The sequence below is a fragment of the Sus scrofa genome, chromosome 1 (assembly GCF_054392235.1).
Source record: "Sus scrofa isolate SSC_HxYL_T2T_F1_AM1 chromosome 1, Sscrofa_HxYL_maternal_Yorkshire_Landrace_v2.0, whole genome shotgun sequence".
Classification (NCBI taxonomy): Eukaryota; Metazoa; Chordata; class Mammalia; order Artiodactyla; family Suidae; genus Sus; species Sus scrofa.
The window spans coordinates 100,101,718-100,109,687 of NC_139383.1; the positions used below are offsets into that span (position 1 = coordinate 100,101,718).

The 7,970-nt window shown below is 36.7% G+C and overlaps 1 pseudogene; it reads right to left on the minus strand.

Annotated features, from left to right (window-relative positions):
• Window positions 1-1,146: 1,146 nt before the first annotated feature.
• Window positions 1,147-4,288, minus strand: LOC100154168 (olfactory receptor 5M5-like; annotated as a pseudogene).
• Window positions 4,289-7,970: the final 3,682 nt, after the last annotated feature.

A 7,970-nucleotide genomic window follows, 5' to 3' on the forward strand; every position in this document is an offset into this window, starting at 1 on the left:
CTGAGTTTCTAAAATATCTGAAACAAAAGTGATGTGTGAAGACATAAATGATTAATTATGCTTATACTAGTGGTCTTTATACTAGTTTACGTTTGGCTGTGTATTGGAAAGAGTTCATAACCAAAAATAAACAAAAGCTGAAACCACAAAATCAATTTTAAGACATGGAAACACATTGATTAGAAAAAAATTAAAAGAAAGCATTTGGAGCTCCTCCTGTGGCACGGGAGTTAAGAACATGGCATTGTCACAGCTGTGGCATAGGTTGCAGCTGCAGCTCAGATTCCATCCTTGGTGCAGGAATTTCCATATGCCAAGGGTATGGCTGAAGAAAAGAGAGAAAAAAAAGAAACAATTAAGAAATAATTCAGGAGTTCTCTTTGCATCTCCGTGAGTTAAAAACCTTTTAGTGTCCATGAGGACTTGGGTTCAATCCCTGGCCTTGCTCAGTGGGCAAAAGATCTGGGGTTGTCACAAGCTGTGGCATAGGTCACAGCTGAGGCTTGGATCCAATGTTGCTGTGGCTGTGATGTGGGCCTCGGCAGCAGCTCTGATTTGAATATGATCTTGGGAACCTTCCATATGCTGCAGGAGCAGCCATAAAAAAAAGAAAAAAAAATTAAAAATTAAAATTAAAAAATGCAAAGGAAGTTTGGCATTTTCATCAAAACCCTTCTTGGAGTATTAACCTGAGATTCCTCAGGATTTTCATTGTTATATAACTTGACTACAAGGAAAAAAAAACAAAATAATGCATGTTATAGTTGAGAAGCTTCTGGAAAAGAGTTTGAGAATCATTAAAACCTGAAAATCTAAATTGTCAATGCTGTAGCATTATTTGATAATTCTCTGTTTTATAACTCGGTACACATATGAGTACTCTGGATAGAATTACCTGTCATTTACTGATTTTATAGAGCAATCATAATACTTTCTGGACTTATCTTTGAATTTCTATGTGGTATTTCTTTTATTTGACTGAGACAACATGAGCTAATGATTGGACACATTCATCTAAATCTCATAGGCAAATTACAAATGACAAAATAATACCCAGTGACGAAAGGTGATTTTTTTAATTTAACGTGCTCACATATTGTTCAGGGAATACAGATATGTTACATAATTGTGATCAAAATGTTTACCCTATTTGACAAACAATTTCCTTTGAAACATTCTCCTTATTGCTCCTTTAACATCTTTGTTCCAAAGGCTATAGATCAAAGGGTTTACCATGGGACTCACAAAGATGTAGAAAACAACTACAATTTCTCCTTATTCTACAGATGCCTCAGAAGGAGGTCTCAGATACATGCAGAACAGTGTCCCATAAAACACAGTGACAGCCGTCAGGTGGGACCCACAGGTGGAGAAAGCCTTGTGCTCCCCTAACAGAGTGGATATGCAGAATGGCTGTGAAAATAAAAATGTAGGGGATGAGGATGATGGTGAGAGAACAGGTGATGTTGAAACCAGCCACCACAAACATGGCAGTCTCTTTGACATACATATCTGAGCAGGCCAGGACTAAGAGAGGTGGGTCAGCACAGTAGAAGTGGCTGATTTCATTGGGTCCACAGAAGGAGAGGCGGAGCATCAGGGTGGTCTGTGCTAGACCATTGGCAAAGCCGTAAATGTAAGGAGTAGCAACAAGAGCGAGGCAGACACTTTGGGACATTTTGCTCCCATAGAGCAAGGGTTTGCCAATGGCCATGTAGCGGTCATAAGCCATCACTGTGAGCAAATAATAATCTGTGATCACCAGGGCAATGATAAAGTGGAACTGTATGAAGCAACCAAGAAAGGAAATGGTTTTTCTCTTGGATAAGAAATGAACCAGCATCTGAGGAGTGACAGTAGTGGTGTAACAGAGATCTACAAAGGCAAGGTGGCTGAGGAAGAAGTACATCGGAGTATGAAGTTTTGAGTCACTTCTGATTAATAAAATCATGCTGACATTGCCGATTACTGTGATAAGGTAGATGACGAGGAATACCACAAAAAGGAGAGGCTGCAACTCAGGTCGATCTGTCAGTCCCAGCAGAATAAACTCAGTCACCGCTGTGTAGTTGTTACTTAGAGTCAAATGAGGTCTAAAGTAGAGGAAATAAACATCGCATTTGTCTTTTGTTATTTTGCTGCTACGCACATCATGTCATCTAATACATACTGTCCTCAAACTTGTAAATATGTGTGGCATCAAAAAATAGCCTAGGGGTCTCCACTGTGGCTTGTTGGGTTAAGAATCCGACTGCAGCAGCTCAGGTTGCTGCAGAGATGTGAGTTAGATCCTGGCCCTGGGAAGTGGGTTAAAGGATCTGGTATGGGGGCAGCTGCATTTTAGGTCAAAGCTGCGGCTCACACTCAGTTCCTGGCCTAAGACCTTCCATATGCTGCTGATACAGCCATTAAAAAAAGGGGAAAGAAAAAAAAGGAAAGATAAAAGAAACTAGTAAGCATGTAATTGATGTTCAATATCTAAATTAATATATAGCTCCTTTATATAAAAGAAGTTATAGTTTTAAATGCTTTTCTGCAAATCTTTCCATATTTGAAAAGGCTTTATCTTTTCTGCAAATACCACTATTGTAAATTGATTACTTAGGGTCCCCTTAAACATTGCTTTTCTTCGAAATTATGATCCTTTGTTTTTCAATATACCTTTTGCTGTAGTATCTAAAGCATAGGTCATTGAAGCTCTTGTGCTTTCACAGCTGAATAAAATAAAAGGAAGTTGAACTGACATGTGACACAGATCCTTATAGAAACAGGGTCTGTCTACCTGCCCTTTTAAAATCAAGATCATTTTCAAGCAGGTCCCTCATCCTGTACTGCAAACACCTTTTCACCACACTTATCTATCTCAATGGCCCTCATATACCAAATCTTACTTAAATTTTTAGACTCAGCTCAGGAGAGGGTTGGGTTTGTATAATATAGAGAATTGTTAGGGTCAAAGCTTGGTACATGGGACACAAAAATCAATGTTTTTTGTATAAAAATAAACATGTAGTACATAAACAATACATAATATATATGTGTGTAGGTATATACTTACACATTTTCAAGGTATTACATTTTCAAGGGGGGATACTGATTAGGGGAAAAAATAAAGTATTAAAAGTCTCCCTGGTTGAGTAGCTGACAATTATTTAAAAAAAGATTGACATATATATCCCCAAATCCTAATGACTATCCTTGTAAATCTACCTCAAGTTAATTCATGCAAAACATAACCTGAATTAAAGTTCTTTAAAACATGTAAAATATCATATTGATAATAATAATCTCATTACCCATACAACTGAGGCAGTATATAAGAAATCATATAGAGTCTATCTCCCAACATTTGTGCAGTATAAAAATGACCATGAAGACCATCATGGAAAAAAAATCTGTATTTTCCTTCAATAGTCAATAACCAGCTATGTCAATGTTATACTGACTCTTGTTAATAGCTGTAGTGCCTAAATGGACATAGGTCACTTTGTAAGGCATTTGTTAATTGTTTTGCTTTTTTTGCTTTCGGTTTTTAGGGCTGCACCCATGGCACATGGAGATTCCCAGGCTAAGGGCCCAATCAGAGCTCTAGCTGCTGGCCTATGCCACAGCCACAGCAATGCAGGATCCGAGCAGTGTCTGCAGCCTATACCACAGCTCATGGCAATGCCAGATCCTTAACCCACTGAGTGAGGCCAAGGATCGAACAGGCAACCACATGGTTACTAGTTGGATCCATTTCTGCTGTGCCACAGTGGGAACTCCTGTAAGTCCTTTGTAAATGAATCACTCCAGCTTTCTTACCCCTTTGCATTATCTCATTCTGCACTTGAGGACTTTGGACTTACTAACCAGAGTGACAAAATGCAAGACAAATCACTTAAATCAATGAAATCATAATCGTTCTCTGGTTTTCTAAGTTCATAACATTATAATTGTCATAGTAAGTAAACATTCTTTTGGTTCTAGGGGTGTATTTTTAACATCTCTGATTATTAAATCATTAATAAAGAGTCAAAATAATTAATATATTCACCCATTTTCACTGTGAGGAATGAAGCAGTGCAAACAATGAACACAATAGATCATTTAATGGAGTACTTTATGGTAATAACCTTACCTGATAAAATAGAACACAATGTCCTACGTTACTGAGCAAAGAAAGCTGAGAAAGAAGCATTAGTAAGTGGAGAGAAGTGGCTCATGGGACAAACAGGCTTTGCATCCTTAAAGATCACCTTCACCTTGAGGCTCTGTCAGGTAGCCTTTCATCTACTTCTTTTTCCATTATGATCCTACTTCACTGTATAGTTAAAAATATTTGTACTCTGAGAAGAATGGCAGAATTTAAATCAAGACATTTGCTAATTCACCAGAATGTGTTTTGGACCATAATTTTATTCATATTAATTAAAATGTTATCTCTAATTTCAAAATATGTTTTAACAATTACTAATCCTACCTATGAAAGAAGAGTGATCTCCCAATGACAGTACGGATATGAAGAAACTCGAGTTTATAACAGATTTGTCACAGAGGGACCAACTCCTTATGGTTCAATTATTTCTAGCAGAATGTCATTCAGACTATAAGCAACCATTATAATTTTTTTGTTTTAAAACTTAGGCTCACCGAGGACATGATTTTTTGTCACTCCCCAGTGTCATCAAGGAAGGAAATCTCCTGAAGTGATGAAACAGTGGGATTCCCTCTTTATTTTAATGTCTGATAATTTGAGACTTGACTTGGGAGAAATAGTAAGTTATCTTATTTACCACAAACAAGATAGAAAACTGCACGGTATACAGAATAAGTTTTGGAGTGTGGAAAACCATTGGAATATCAATTAACAATTCTAGAATTTGAGCTAATTATTTCCTGATTCTGAGTCTTGTTCTTTACATTTTGAATATTATCTTTATATCCACAAAGGGAACCTTGTAGATATAGCGATAATATAAATGTGCTGGTGATTATTCCTTTATCAGCCTTCCCCACCCAAACTTGTTGTCTTTTCTTTTCTACTTTGCTTTCTCTACCTGGAATTTCATCCTTGGATTCCATCAATAGAGCTCTTTTGGTGCCTACTTTCCATCTAACTTTGGACCTTGGGAGAAACCAGGAGCATGTCAGAAGTAGGAGGAAGAAAATAGTAGCCCAATTTGGTTTTGTATTTTCCCCCAGTTTCACAAGGAAAACTGCTCTGAGTAACGTTCTCCCTGGTTCTAGCTCTCACTGGATTCCTGATAGTAGCCTCTGGCTGCTTTGGGACTAAGGACGGAAATTCCTTTCTGCAATTAGCCTCCAAGTGCTTCAGCTTCTCGACTGATTTTCCTTTACTTGTAGTCTGTCTTTTCATTAAATACTCTTCAGTTAAATATTCTGAGTAGATTTTTTTAAGGACGTGTCCTGACTCATGCTAGATTGACACACAGTAGTTATTCAATAAATGTCACAGTGGAAATTATAGAAGTAAGAATAATTATTCATTTTGTTAAAAGTTTAAAGATTTGAGATATTCCTGGCTTCACCATTGTTGGAGGTCCAAAGGGCCATTGAATCACCCTTCTTCTGGATGCTGGATCAAGTAAAGACTATACAAAGGATGCTCTGTTGCAGGTGAAATTGGATTCGAGGATGCAGCTTAGGCATGATTTTCTGTCCCTTTTCTCTGAACTGACCTCACCCAGGCATAGAAGAGCTACAAGAAAATTTGCTCCCCTCTTCCCTTTCCAGAGCTACAACTAGTCAGCATGTTCCACTGAGATGAGACATGTACATCAATCACATACAGAGGAAGAGAATGTTTTGTATTGACAGCTAGGCAGCTGCAAGGATCTTTTTCATACTCTCGCTAATCTCCATTCACCCTACTAAGGTTGATTTGGTGGTGTATATGGAGAAGAATCTGAAGTTCTCCAAAATTTTCCCCCTAAAGTCATTTAAAACCCTCTGCATTAATCCTTTTTATCATATTTTACACCCTCTTTCATCTGTGTACACATTCCAGAAATTTCTGTCATCCATGATTTCTCCCCTTTCATTCCCACTACCTCCCTTAACCAAATATTACCTTCTTGACTTTTTAACTATCTTAAAGGTCCAATTTTTCTACATGAGGAAGAAGGAAGAGGAGGAGGATGAAGAGGAGGAGAGAAGGAGGAAAGAAAAGAATTCTTGCTATTGAAAAGAACTTCAAAGAAATTTGCAACAATAGTTGAAAAGTTTGGGGAGACCCCTTTTCTCGATTTGGGGTTTTGTTTGTTTATTTTATTTTGTTTTTTGGCCACAGTGAACAGCAGCAGCTTGATGTGGGATCAGGGTTTGAACTTGACCAGCAACAGTAAAAGCATTGAGTCATAACCACTAGATTGCCAGGGAACTCCCTGGGAGATGTCTTCTCTTAAAAGCTAAAAACAAGTTTTATTAATTTATTTCTCATATAAAAATTTCAACTTTAGGGAAGTGCTATGACTTGGAGTTGCATGATGCAAGAAAAACAAGTAATGATTCTGACCACATTTTATCTCATCCTGTACTATCACACTATTAACCTAGTTCCAGACTCCATCCTTTTAGCTTGGAATATCTGCACAATATATACACTTTACATATATATTATATATATATATACACACACACACATATAATGCATATGCATGTGTATATACATGTGTGTATATATAGTGTGTATTTATGTATAATGAAGACACACACACAATTCAGCAATTTTGAAAATTGGCTGAAACATAAATACCCATTAAACATCTAAACCCATGTGATGTGAATTGTTTGCAGAATCAGCCCAGAAATATCTAAAAGAATAATTTATCTTGAAACCTAGCTCTACATCCTTGGAAAAAAATGTCTGATTTCTCCAATATTCAGGGTTTTCATCTCTATGAAATAAATTATAATATCTCTAGCACAGAGATATCATAAGTATTAAAGAAGCTTTAATTTTCCTTGATAATAAATATGTATATCTATTTTAATACATTCGTCACACTAGATTCTGGGATCTAATAAATATTCAACAGAAGGTAGTAACTGTCAAACTGAGAGCTGCAAATGTATGCACTTTACAACCATAAAATATAAATAAATTGTGAAAAGGCAGCTTTATAAATTCTCTGTAACTGCTTTCGTCTTCCACAGGAGTCCCAGTCACCTGAGCAGAGATATGATAAAACAAGTTTTTAAAGTATGTTTTTTATAGTGAATCTACTATAAAACTAATTGTATTTGTTCAACCTGAATTTTAAAAAGTCAGAGAGAATTGCAGCTACCAAAGGCATTTGTACAGAGTATATAATGTTGAAGTTAATTGTAAAAAACGTCCATGAGGTCATTGTGGTACATCAATGATCATAACATTAATGAGCAAATTCAAATTTTATAATGAACCCGAAATATCATCTTAAGGGAAGAAATACAATTTCTTAACTACACATTAAAATGTAATTTCTGGAGTTCCTGTCATGGCTCAGTGGTTAATGAACCCAACTAGTGTCCATGAGGATGCCAGTTCAATCCCTGGCCTCGCTCAGTGGGTTAAGGATCTGCCATTGCCGTGAGCTGTGGTGTCAGTCACAGATGAGGTGCAGATCCAATGTTGCTGTGGCTGTGGTGTAGGCTGGAAGCTGTAGCTCCCATTTGACCCCTAGTCTGGAAACCTCCATATCCTGCGAGTGCGGCCCTAAAAAAAACAATAAATAAATAAATAAATAAATAAATGTCATTTCTTCTAACCAATATATTTAATGAAGAATTTGACAATAACATGTATTTAGGAATAAATGTCATAAAACATGAGAGAATAATATTATAGGATAGTTTTACCCATGTCAATAAACCAACTCAACAGAAAAACATTTTCAGAATGACAAATTAAAGAACTTATACAGCCTTTTCTCCCCCTAATCAGTAGGGTCTTTGCCCACCTGATAAATAAAGTGCTTTTATGTGCT